The 12,500-nt window shown below is 43.2% G+C and overlaps 1 protein-coding gene across 2 annotated transcripts in view; it reads right to left on the reverse strand.

Annotated features, from left to right (window-relative positions):
• The window catches only part of LOC135106171 (homeobox protein prophet of Pit-1-like), an 8,731-nt gene extending 8,056 nt beyond the window's left edge, over window positions 1-675 (reverse strand). The window contains exon 1 of one of the 2 annotated variants that reach the window (XM_064014958.1): window positions 1-675. This exon is cut by the window's left edge and continues 649 nt beyond it. The gene's annotated coding sequence lies outside the window, so the exon portion shown is untranslated. The other variant, XM_064014959.1, reaches the window with a different exon arrangement.
• Between the last annotated feature and the right edge of the window lie 11,825 nt (window positions 676-12,500).

Below are 12,500 nucleotides of genomic sequence, written 5' to 3' on the forward strand. Positions count from 1 at the left end.
CTACTAAACGCGTGTGCGGTGTGCGGCGGTGCTACAGGCGTGCAGGGTGGCGGTAGCGAGGTGGCATGGTGGTGGTGGCGGCGGCGGCCCTCCTGGTATAGTTGCTGTGTTACGGCACTGCCAGGCTCCTAGTGATCCATTGGCTGTGTGTCCTCGCACCGCCAGCCTGGGAACCGCCGAGACCAGAGTAATTAGGAAATAATAATGACAGCAGTTATGAGCAAGGGATTTATACAAGGTGGGGTGGCGGTGCGCGCGATGCTGGCCCCGCCCACCTCCCCCGAGCCAGCCAATCACGGCGCCACACTGGCACTCACCTCCCAGCTCTCCTCTTGGCCCCCACTCCTCACATCTACTCCTCCTCCTCGTCCTCCTCCTCCATCTCTTCTCTTCCTCTCGCCGCCCTAACTCGGTGTCCATTTTCATGTTATTTTCCTCCCTTGATGAAATGTAGGGAGGCGGAGGGAAAGGCGGAGAAAAAAAAAAAAAAACAGCAAGGAAATGATTTAAAACTTGTTACGTCCATTTGGGGAAGAGGAAGAGTGTGGGAGAGGGGAAGAGCAGGAGGAATTCACCCCCTACCTCTCTCTCACCCATCCTCCTCCTCCTCCTCCTCCTCCTCTCGTCGTATGCAGAGGATCGGATCAGTCTGTCAGCTTTCTAATCGTCCTGTTTTAAGGGTTTTAATTAACGTTCAGGTGACGCTTAGAGAGGGAAGCTGAGAGGGCTCCAGGTGGGAATGAAAGGAGCGTAGGTATTCTGAATAAACCTTTACCGGTGTTGTTTTTGTTGGTTTAATTTGTATACAGATGATTTTTTTACTTTTTTCATGTTTGGGAGTTGTGTGTATTTGTGTGTGTTTTATGTTGATGTAGAAATGCGGTGTTATTTTTTATTATTAGCATTTATGTGTTGTTAGTTTCGTTTTTATTATTTTATTTCCTTCTTTTTATCTTAGGGAGTTTAAAGACAAGGGGTGAATGGTGGAGATGGAAAGATTTGGATATGTGCACCTATGTGGCACACACACACGCGCACACACACACCCATCCACCCACCCACCCACACACACACACACACACACACACACACACACACACACACACACACACACACACACACACACACACACACACACACACACACACACATCTTTATGCATACTTACATAAAGCAGACATATATAATACATACTACTTTTATGAATCTAGTTACATTCATACATACATACATGCATACACACACACATATGTAATCAAACTGACCCTACTTTCATTTATGCATATACATGAGTTATTATTTTAGTGAGTCAGTCAGTCATTCAGGATCTTACATAAACAAACTGGCGAAAATATAGACAAAAAAATATCATCATCATCATCATCATCATCATCAAAACTACAACAACTTCGTACGTGAGGAAAGTTTTTTGCATTTACAGTATCAGAGAGAGAGAGAGAGAGAGAGAGAGAGAGAGAGAGAGAGAGAGAGAGAGAGAGAGAGAGAGAGAGAGAGAGAGTATATTTAATCCACAACTTTGCTGTTTCGACTCTGGCTGTCACGAACGAATATTTTTGTCAGAGAAATGTATTGCTTATGAACAAGGAAAGGACGGGAAGGACAGCGGAGGAAGAGGAGGAAGAGGAGGAGAAGGAGGAGGAGCAGGAAAAGTAAGGAGGTGGTGAAAGGAATACAAAACGCACTGAAGTTTCTAATAAATCTTTATTTTATGAGATGAAGATAAGTGATGAATAAAGAGAGAATTGAACATACCATGATAAATAACAACAGTGAAGAGGATTGACTGCGAAGTGGAAGGAGAGGTTGTGAAGTGTTAAGTGATTACGTATTACTTAAATGTATATGAAAATTTCCTTTGCTGCAGTTTTTATTTACTTATTTAATTTTTTGCTGCAGTTCTTATTAATTTAGGTGAAGCAATGTGATGAAAATATGACCTTAGAAAAAAAGAAGAAAACTGTATATTAAGAAGGATAAATTAAGTGTACATGTGATAGTTAATATAGTGAAGATAAAACGATGAAGATAAACTAGTGATAAAAGATAGGGAGATTGATAACTTTAACTTGAAATGAAATGAAAGAGAATGAAGTGAAGGAAATAATATGTGCGCAGCAATTAACATCGGATGATAGGGAAGAAAAAAAGGAAGGAAGGAAGGAAGGAAGGAAGGAAGGAAGAAAAATGAATGCACGGCCAAGGAGGAAATGAAAGAGGAAATGAGGTGCATAGGATAATTAACGTGAATCTCGTAAAGGTGCTTCAGAGAGAGAGAGAGAGAGAGAGAGAGAGAGAGAGAGAGAGAGAGAGAGAGAGAGAGAGAGAGAGAGAGAGAGTCCGCTGTAAACGAATTTCACGGAAACTCGTGAATTAAAAAGTTCACATGAGGAAAAGCACAGAGCTTGATTATGATTATTTTTTATATCAAAGCTCCTCCTCCTCCTCCTCCTCCTCCTCCTCCTCCTCCTCCTCCTCCTCCTCCTCCTCCTCCTCCTCCTTCTTTTCTACAACAATGATGATGATGATAATAATAATAATAATAATGATAATGATAATAATAATGATAATAATAATAATAATAATAATAATAATAATAATAATAATAATAATAATAATAATAATAATAATAATAGAGGCGGTGATGGATTTAGCAAGTAATTACAGTTATCTGATTGGAATTTTTCTCGTTCTAAGATTAAAAAAGAGAAATGAAAGCAGTAGAGACGAATGTGTGTGTGTGTTTGTGTGTGTGTGTGTGTGTGTGTGTGTAGGTGCAAATATATACGTTCACTAATTTTTCTCGTACACTTGCTTTCCTTGCATCATCATCATCATCATCATCATCATAATAAAGATAATAATGATAATAATAATGATAACAAAAAAAAAAATAAATAAAAAAACATCGTTCTTTTCAGGCGAACTAAGGACTTTGCTGTATTTTGTATCCGTCGTCGTCCTTGTTTCCTTACAGCGCACGTTAACCCAGGATATTATGAAAACTTAACGCTAAATATTATGCAGTACACCCTCACGGAGATGCTTACTTGATGGTGGTGCTCATGTGTGGGTGGGTGGCTGTGTGTAACTGGAAAAGGAGGAGGAGGATGAGGAGGAGGAGGAGGAGGAGGAGGAGGAGGAGGAGGAGGACTAAGAGAACAAGAAGGAGAAAAGGGATAATATTAAGAAGAGCAAATTGGAGAGATGAAAGAGGAGGAGGAGGAAGAGAAGGACTAAGAGAACGAGAAAGAGGAAGAGAGATGATACAAAGAAGAACAAATGAGGGATGTGAAAAAAGGAGGAGGAAAAGAGAAACAGGAGGAGGACTAAGTGAAGAACAAGAATAACAACAAGGAGGAGGAGGAGGAGGAGGAGGAGGAGGAGGAGGGAGAACATAGTAACATTAAGAGCAAGCGGGGTAGGAGAGGGAGACAACATGGGGAGTAAGGAGTAGGAGGAGGAAAAGAAGGAAGAAGAGGAGGAGTAGGAGGCTGGTGGGACAGGGACTGGGGAGGCAAGAGAGGAGGCAGGAGAGGAGGCAGGTAGGAGAGCGTTCGCCAGGGCAGGTAAACAATAGTATGATCGCCCTTTGACCAAGCAAGTGTGAAATAGCCAGCTAATATTCCCTAAGTGGACATGTTGTTTTAAGCTCCCGCCACCTTTGTCTCAAGGGGGCGGGAGGAGGGAGCACCGCTGGGACTTATTTATGATGATCAGCTGCAGTGTTTTCCCCATTAGGCTAATATCACAAGGCCTTAGATCTTGGGCCTGTTGTCAGCCTGGGTTACGAGGAGAGGGAGGAGGAGGAGCGGGAGTTGGGGTGTGTGCTTAAGGTGGATGTCAAGGGGTCTTTGTGCAGCGACTGTGACCCTTAGTGAGAGGATAGCCAGGGTTGTCCGTCGCCATCGGGTTAAAGGAAGGAAGTTAGCGAGGAGAAAAGGGCAGCACAAGCGTGAAGAAGAAACGGGTCTTGTCCGCTCCAACACGCCCTATCCCTCCTCCTCCTCCTCCTCCTCCTCCTCCTCCTCCTTAACTCCAGCAGGGAAAAGTCAGGGTTTTGGAAGATCACACAGGTCTACTCTCTTTACTTGCTTTCTCTCTCTTTTTTTTTTCTCTTCTTCCTTAGGTGTCTCCTCTTCCTCGATCCTCCTCCTCCTCCTCCTCCACCTCCTCCTCCTCCTGTTGTTCTTGTTCATGTCACGTTTTCGGTGTTCTTTCCTTGGTTTCTACAGCGTGTTCTTGTCCTCGTTCTTGTCCTGATTCTGATTCTGATCCTATTTTTAGTGTGGGGAGGGTGTTATGGAGAGAGAGAGAGAGAGAGAGAGAGAGAGAGAGTCCCAACACCACACACAAGACACTCAAGCACACATCAAATAAGCACACACGCTACCACCACCACCACCACCACCACAGCAGCAACATCAGCACGAAGGAAGGAAGGTTGGTTGGTTAGTTGGCAGTCAGGTTGTTGCTCAGAGAAGCGTATGAACGGTAATCAATGGTTGTGAGCTTGTCAGACCCTCTCGTATAACCTTAGCGTCTATCCCAAAGTCCGCCCACTCCAGTCGTCCTTCGTCAGTCTCTCTCTCTCTCTCTCTCTCTCTCTCTCTCTCTCTCTCTCTCTCTCTCTCTCTCTCTCTCTCTCTGTTCTGTTTTATCTCTCCTTGCACTTCTTATCTCTCGCCTTGCATCTTTTCTTGTGTCTTGTCTCTATTCCTTTCTTCAGTAATTTATCTTTCCCTTTCTGTACCTATGCATTCCTTCTTCTCTATTCCTGTTCTCTCCCATCTCTCTCTCTTTTCTGTTTTATATTTTCTTGCATTTTTTTTTTATCTTTCGTCTTGCATCGTTTTTTGTGTGTTTTCTCCATTCATTTACCTTCCCATTTCTGTTTCTACTCATTCCTCCTCTACATCCTCCTTGAATTCCTTATCCTTTCCTTTCCCTCCGCCTTTTATTTATTTATTTATTTTTTTTATCTTTCTCTATCCAGCTTTTCTCTCCACTTATTTATCTTCCATCCTTTGCTTTCCTATTCCTTTCCCAACCTTTTTCACTTCATAATTTTCTCTCCCTTCATGTTGTATTTCTTTATTTCTCTTCATTATCTCCTCCACCTCCTTATTATGTTGCCTTCACTTTTTTTTATCTTCTTCTTTACTTTCCCTTTCTATTCCTCTATCTATCCATCTCTTATCTACAATCTCCTTCATATCCTCCACCCTCTCTCTCTCTCTCTTTCACTCTCTCCATTCCTTTCCCCCATACTCATTCATTCATTCATCCTTCTAATCCTATCCGCTCTTCCATCTTCCATATCATTGTAAACCTTCCACCTCCTTCCACTCCTAGAAAATATCCTCCTACTTTACTTTCCACCTCCACTAACCACCACCACCATCACCATCACCACAAACAACAACAACAACTACTACTACTAGAACACAGCTGGGTCGGCAGGCTGGCTGGGTGGCTGGCTGGCACGCCGCCCCTATTCTCTTCCCCCCTCCTCCTCCTCCTACTCCTCCTCCAGCCCTCCCAAAGCCCCCGTACCGTTCCTTCCCTCCCACCCCTGCCGGAACGTATCTATATTTTCATTAAAACACAAAGCTCGAATCTAAAATTATAAAATCAGAGAATTCCAGCGAGAACAATGTTGACAAAAGCCTCGGCAGGTTGATAACAAACAACTTTTGCCAACTCGGGAGTGACTGCTGGAGGGGAGGCAGGGAGGGTGGTGAGGGAAGGGAGATGGAGAGGGAGATACAGAGGGGAGGGAAGGAAGGATGGATGGATGGAGGGATGAGGAAAGGGGAGGCTTGGGAGTTGTGTTTGTTTGATTGTGTGTTTGTTTGTGTTGTTTGTTCGTCTCTTATTATTTTTGGGGTGTAGACTTGTTATCAATCAGTATTTCTCTCTCTCTCTCTCTCTCTCTCTCTCTCTCTCTCTCTCTCTCTCTCTCTCTCTCTCTCTCTCTCTCTCTCTCTCTCTCTATATATATATATATATATATACTTATCTATCTGTCTATCTATCTATCTATCTATCTATCTACCTATCTATCTATCTATCTGTTAATTACCTACCTATCTATCTACCCATCTAGTTATTTATCTGTCTGTCTGTCTGTCTGTCTGTCTGTCTGTCTGTCTGTCTGTCTGTCTATCTATCCATTTTATCTGTCTATCTATCTACCGGTATCTATACTCATCTATCTATCTATGCATACATCTATCTATCTACCTATCTGTCTATTTGTCTATCTATCTGTCTACCGGTATCTATATTCATCTATCTACCTATGCATTCATCTAGCAATCTGTCTATCTATCTATATATCTATCTAACTATCTATCTATCTGTCTATCTATCCATCTATCTATCTATCCAGTATCTATATTCATCTACCAATGCATCCATCTATCTACCAAACAATCTGTCAGTCTATAAAATACATTCCCCGTTCACTGATCAGTCTGTCTGTATATCATCATTTAAACATCAATCTATCTATATAATACCTACTGTGCATATATATCCTCCTTTTTTTTTTTAATCCATCTATACCCATCACCACCTCGTTCTTTCTTCAAGGGGGATATTTCATTACTCTCACACCTTCCCCGCCCTTCCCCGCCCTTCCCTTCCTCGCCTCTCTCCCTGACCTCAAGAAGCAAGGCAGTGGGAAGGTGCAATATTGATTTCATTGATGAATCTGCTTACTGTCTGTCTATATGTATTCTTTCCCTTGGGTGGAACGTGACACAGAGAGAGAGAGAGAGAGAGAGAGAGAGAGAGAGAGAGAGAGAGAGAGAGAGAGAGAGAGAGAGAGAGAGTATTCTTAAGATAATTTTGAGAAGGTGGTGGTGATGCAGGCTTTTTTAAACAAAACAATGGAGTACAAATTACAGTCTCTCTCTCTCTCTCTCTCTCTCTCTCTCTCTCTCTCTCTCTCTCTCTCTCTCTCTCTCTCTCTCTCTCTCTGAAGTTTCGATGTCATTTTAAGGTCTGAGGCTCAAACAAACACAAATTATTGATCCTCTAGTGAAGTTTTGTAGCCGTCGGGAAGTTTTGGAACACTAGAAAAGTTTGCAACATGAGTTTTTTTTTTATTTATCTATCTATTTTTTTTTTTTTTTAGCACCGTGGACTCCTTTGTAAACTTGCGAATTTTGTAGCAAGGAAGTTCCATGAGGAAGTTTTGCAGTACTGGAGGTTTTTTTTGTAACATGAGGAAGTTGTGTAATGCCAGAAAAGTTTTGAAATTTTAACGAAGTTCTGCCGCAGTGAAGAGATTTTTGTAACTTGAAGATTTGTAATTTCCACAGAAGTTTTGTAATCCTGTGGAAGTTTGGTTTTACTGATAAGGCTTTGCAGTATAAAATGACTTGGCGCTTCTCTCGGATCTTCTACCCATTTCTTACCCCATTTCTCTTTAGGAACAGCATTATGAGATGTTTTTTTTTTCACCTTGGCCGGCCTACTTAAACCTTAAAACTCCAGTGGCCGCTTGGAACATTGAATTAGTCCTTTTCAACACCAAATCTTACGAAACTAATATTCTTAGACCGAGAATTTTAGACACACACACACACACACACACACACACACACACACACACACACACACACACACACACACACACACACACACACACACACACACACACACACACACACACACACACACACACACACACACACACACACACTGCTTTCTTGTCCTTTTCTTCTGCTATCACCTTAGTAGTCCTAGGTCAGGTCACCTCGTGAGGACCGCAAGGTCTGTTGTGGTCTGTTTTTCTATGTAACTCTATGTAACACACACACACACACACACACACACACACACACACACACACACACACACACACACACACACACACACACACACACACACACACACACACACACACACACACACACACACACACAGCTCACAGATTTTAAAACAGTACTTGTGAAGTTTCGTAAAATTGTGTAATCTTAGTGTAAAATAAGAGCATAAGACGGCCACGGGACTTAAAGGGTTAATACATTAAAATAAATAAATAAGTAGATAGATAGAATAAAGTAAGAAAATAACGAAGCCTTGTAATATGTGTAGTTTTGTAACACCTACGTCTTGTGTACTAGAGAAGCTCAATGGGAAAGTAGTATTAGTAGAAATGTTTATGTAGTTCCCTCATCGCTGTTCTGAAGGATTCGTTGCGTTTTCTTTGCCTTACACGTAGAATTCGATGCCCTTCATGCTTAACTGGATGCGTAAGATCTTTTATTCATTTATTCATTTATTATTATTATTATTTCTCTTCAGCTACACAGGACTTGGTTTACATCTCAGCGTTGCACTCCTAGATGCAGGATACTTGAAGAATTGCACGCGCAGGACCTCAAGATGACGTGTAGGATGTGTGAATGATGATGTCCTTAGCGTTTGATGGTTGTGGTGCTTTTGTGCTGCATCGTTGTTATCGTTACCTGTGAGGACTCGTGCTTGTCGTTCTTATTATTCGTATTCTGAAACACTTCCGCGCCACACCTCTACTACATTAAAAAAAAAAAAAATGGCTCTACTCGTATTTATAGCTAAACGAGTTTTTAGGGATATTTTTACAGTTCTAGTGACAGATTAACTAGGTATCTACATTATTTAAAGGAGAAACAGCCTTGAGAACCCGGCTGATCATCTCTGTGGCCTCGAAAAATATTGGTGGTGAGAGAGCAGAGCGTTTCTGAATACGTGTCTATGTTCTGAAGAAACCAGCTTGCAGCGTCACGACTGAATTTACTAAGGAGAGAAGGGGGAAGGAAGGGGTGGAGGAGGAGGAGGAGGAGGAGGAGGATGACAAGAAAGAAGGGGAGGCAGTCTATGTCGGAGGCCTATAGAAAACTTGCAAGGAATCAATAAAAATGTTGAGGCTGACAATCGCCCTCTGGTGGCCGCCCCTCGCCCGCCGCCGCCTGGTGCTCGGGGCACGAGTTGGAGCCCCGCTTTGTCAGTCAGGGAATCAATCAATATTTTTCCAATTTGATAAATATCCAGAAGGCAGAGCGTAAAGCTGTTTGTGTACGTGCATTTACGTCAATTAATCAGACCCAAATGGCCAAACTACAGCGCGGATTGATCGTAATCAAGTCTGTGCCGGGAGGAGGCGCGTGCCCCAGCGCTGCGTCCTGCTCCACAACGCTTCGTCCCCACGCCGCCCTCACGCCCACGCCCTGCCCTCGCCCACCACACAAGGTCACCAGTTGCATGTGACCATCCTAACCCTCCCCTGAAACTGGTGACGTTGTAGGTAGTGTACAGTGGGCGTGAGGGCGTGTTGTGTTGCAAGGATGGGCGTGCGAAGGGAAACTTGAGCGAAGGCTGGAGGGAGGAGGCCCCGCCCACCACAACTGAGCAGTGATTGGTTGTGAATACCACGAGCGGACTCCCGGGGAGACGAGGGAGTTGCCAGCTAGCAATCGGGAATCATTTTTATAATAGCCTTCCTTGACAACTAATCACCTTTATTGACGGCCACAGCCTCTGCTAGGCCGGAAGAGGTGCCGAAGAGGCGGGAGGTGACGGGAAGACGGTAGCGTGGAGGAGAGATAAGATGCAAGGGAGAGGGAGAGAGGGACAGGTGGAGGGGGAGAGTGGAGTGGCACATGAGGGAAGGGTGAGAGAGGGGCGAGGGAGGGGTGGGGGAGGGTTGAGAGGACACACCACCACCACCACCACGTCGGGGGGTGAATGTTTTAATCAAGTTGGTTGAGCAGTGGAATCAAAAGGAAGACCCGCCACTGTAGAGAGAGTCAGCCAGTCCATTTCGGCTTGTCCATTTTATCTCTCGAGTTAATTTTTGTCTTTTTCTTTTTACCCTCTCTCTCTCTCTCTCTCTCTCTCTCTCTCTCTCTCTCTCTCTCTCTCTCTCTCTCTCTCTCTCTCTCTCTCTCTCTCTCTCTCTCTCTCTCTATTTTGAGCAAGCTGGAGGGACTTTGGCAGATTACCACACGCCGCTCAGAGTCTGCAGAGAGAGAGAGAGAGAGAGAGAGAGAGAGAGAGAGAGAGAGAGAGAGAGAGAGAGAGAGAGAGAGGCTGCTAAGTAAATAATTTGGAGACTGTGTGTGTGTGTGTGTGTGTGTGTGTGTGTGTGTGTGTGTGTGTGTGTGTGTGTTTGATGTTTTCTGTGTTTTTTTCATTCCACGTTGTTTTGTTTCGTCTAGATTACGTTTTCTGTTCTATTTCTATTTATTTTTTGGGAGAGGGGAAGGGTTTTTTTTTTTTTTGTTTTGTTTTAGTTTTCGTTCTTGTTGAAGTTTATATTTAATTGGAATGTATGCACACACACACACACACACACACACACACACACACACACACACACACACACACACACACACACACACACACACACACACACACACACCGGAAATGAGGTCAAATCATGTCGCTCATGTATAAAATGATTCAGAGAGAGAGAGAGAGAGAGAGAGAGAGAGAGAGAGAGAGAGAGAGAGAGAGAGAGAGAGAGAGAGAGAGAGGGGGGGCTGGATGGAGGGGAGAGCAATAAAAATCTATACTTTCTAATAATAAAAAAAAGCCAAGGAAAAAGAAAAGATTAATATACATAGAATAATCAATGTAAAATTTTTCACAAGCCTAACACACCTCCTTCCCCTCCTCCTCCTCCTCCTCCTCCTCCTCCTCCTCCTCCTCCTCCTCTTACTTCTTCTTCCATGCCTCCTCGCCCTCTTCATCATCATCATCTTTCCTCTCGTGATCATGAACCCTTTAAAAAATATCTGAAATAGAAGGAGGAGAGAGAGGAGGAGGAGGAGGAGGAGACGAGTGAAGAGGAAGAGGAGGAGGAGGAGGAGGAGGAGGAGGAGGAGGAGGAGGAGGAGGAGGCAGTAGCAAGTCATCTGCATCCTTCCCCCGGGGCGATAACCTTACACCTGACTGATAACAATGGGTGTAAGTGATAACAATTTGGGTAAGTGAAGGCGCCAGTTTAACGCACCGATTCATCTCATAATCCTAAGAGGCGCGGCGTCCGACGGCTCATTTTTGGATGGCGTCCATTATCATCCCTTGAACGCACTGGTCGAACCGTGTTAAGTCTGCTCGAAGCGCCGCTCACACTGCTTCGGCCCGGCTGATGAGGCTCCAAGACTGGGGGACTAGGGAGACACGGGAGTGGAGGAGGGTAAGGGTTAAGAGGTGATGATGAGGGTGCAGGAGGCTGGAGGTCGTGTATGATGCAGGAGGAGGAGGAGGAGGAGACGTGAGAGGGCTGAAGGAAAGGCAGGTATGTAGGTGGATGTTGTAAGATTGATAAAGGTGTGTGTGTGTGTGTGTGTGTGTGTGTGTGTGTGAGTGTGTGTGTGTGTGCAAGCGGAAGACCGTCTTTGCTTACTTTTTTCTTGTCTGTATTTATGCATACATACACTTATACAGAACCATGATTACTAACTACTACCATCATTATTATTATTGCTATTATCATCATAATGGAGAGTTTTCAGAACTAATCCGCCAGATGTCATCGCTACTGCATGTCCCCTGATGACATGAGCTAAAATATTATTTTAAATTTCATGTGCATACAGATGCATAGAACATTGATCATTATGATACTTTTGAAATTCTGCATCGACTTTTAAATATCTTGTATGGGTAATTTTGAAAGAAGTTGGTCAAAACAAATATTTTTCGTGCTTATTTAGTAATACTGTTATCAGTATTTTAAATACGGCATAATAGAAGTCTAAAATCCATTGATTTGGACAATGAAAAAGACAGAAAAATGAGACTGCACTATATAGCATGACATAACATACTCAGTAACATCGTGATATATGGATTCAGTTATTTTTCTGGGGTTTTTAGCATCTCTTTCACGAAGCGAGCGACATGGCAAAGTAATCGACCACCAAAACACACATCGCTCAGGAATGCTCTGGCGTGACAGGAGAGGAACACAGGAAGCCACAGGTTCATGGAGTAGTGGCGTGGACGCTGCAGCAGGAATTAACTGGTTGTCCAACTACGTGTTTGTTAACTTCAACTAAGGCGGGCCAGTCAGATGTTTGTTTTGTTTAGATATACAGCATTACTCGCGCCAGAACACTGGAGTTGCCTATTTTCAATTAAAATTATTGTCTCGATATAAGTATGAAGTTGATCTGTGTAATTTGGAGCTTTAAGTGGCTCAGACATATCTTCATTTTTACTTTCGTCTACATTAATACGCTTCCGATCAATGATGTACTTTTTTGGAAATCTCGAGATGACCAAATAAATCTAAATGTCAATTCACTAGAAAATCAACTGAAATGCTCTTGTTCATGAATACAGTTCGATTTTACCTGCGGTACTACTTAGAAGGAACTGTATATAAAAGTATATTATATAAGCTCATTGCGTCTTTATGTTTATAGAATGACACTGTAGGCATATTTGATATTGTTCCTGTGTATGAGAAGGGGACA

This window comes from Scylla paramamosain, chromosome 13 (assembly GCF_035594125.1).
Source record: "Scylla paramamosain isolate STU-SP2022 chromosome 13, ASM3559412v1, whole genome shotgun sequence".
Taxonomy (NCBI): domain Eukaryota; kingdom Metazoa; phylum Arthropoda; class Malacostraca; order Decapoda; family Portunidae; genus Scylla; species Scylla paramamosain.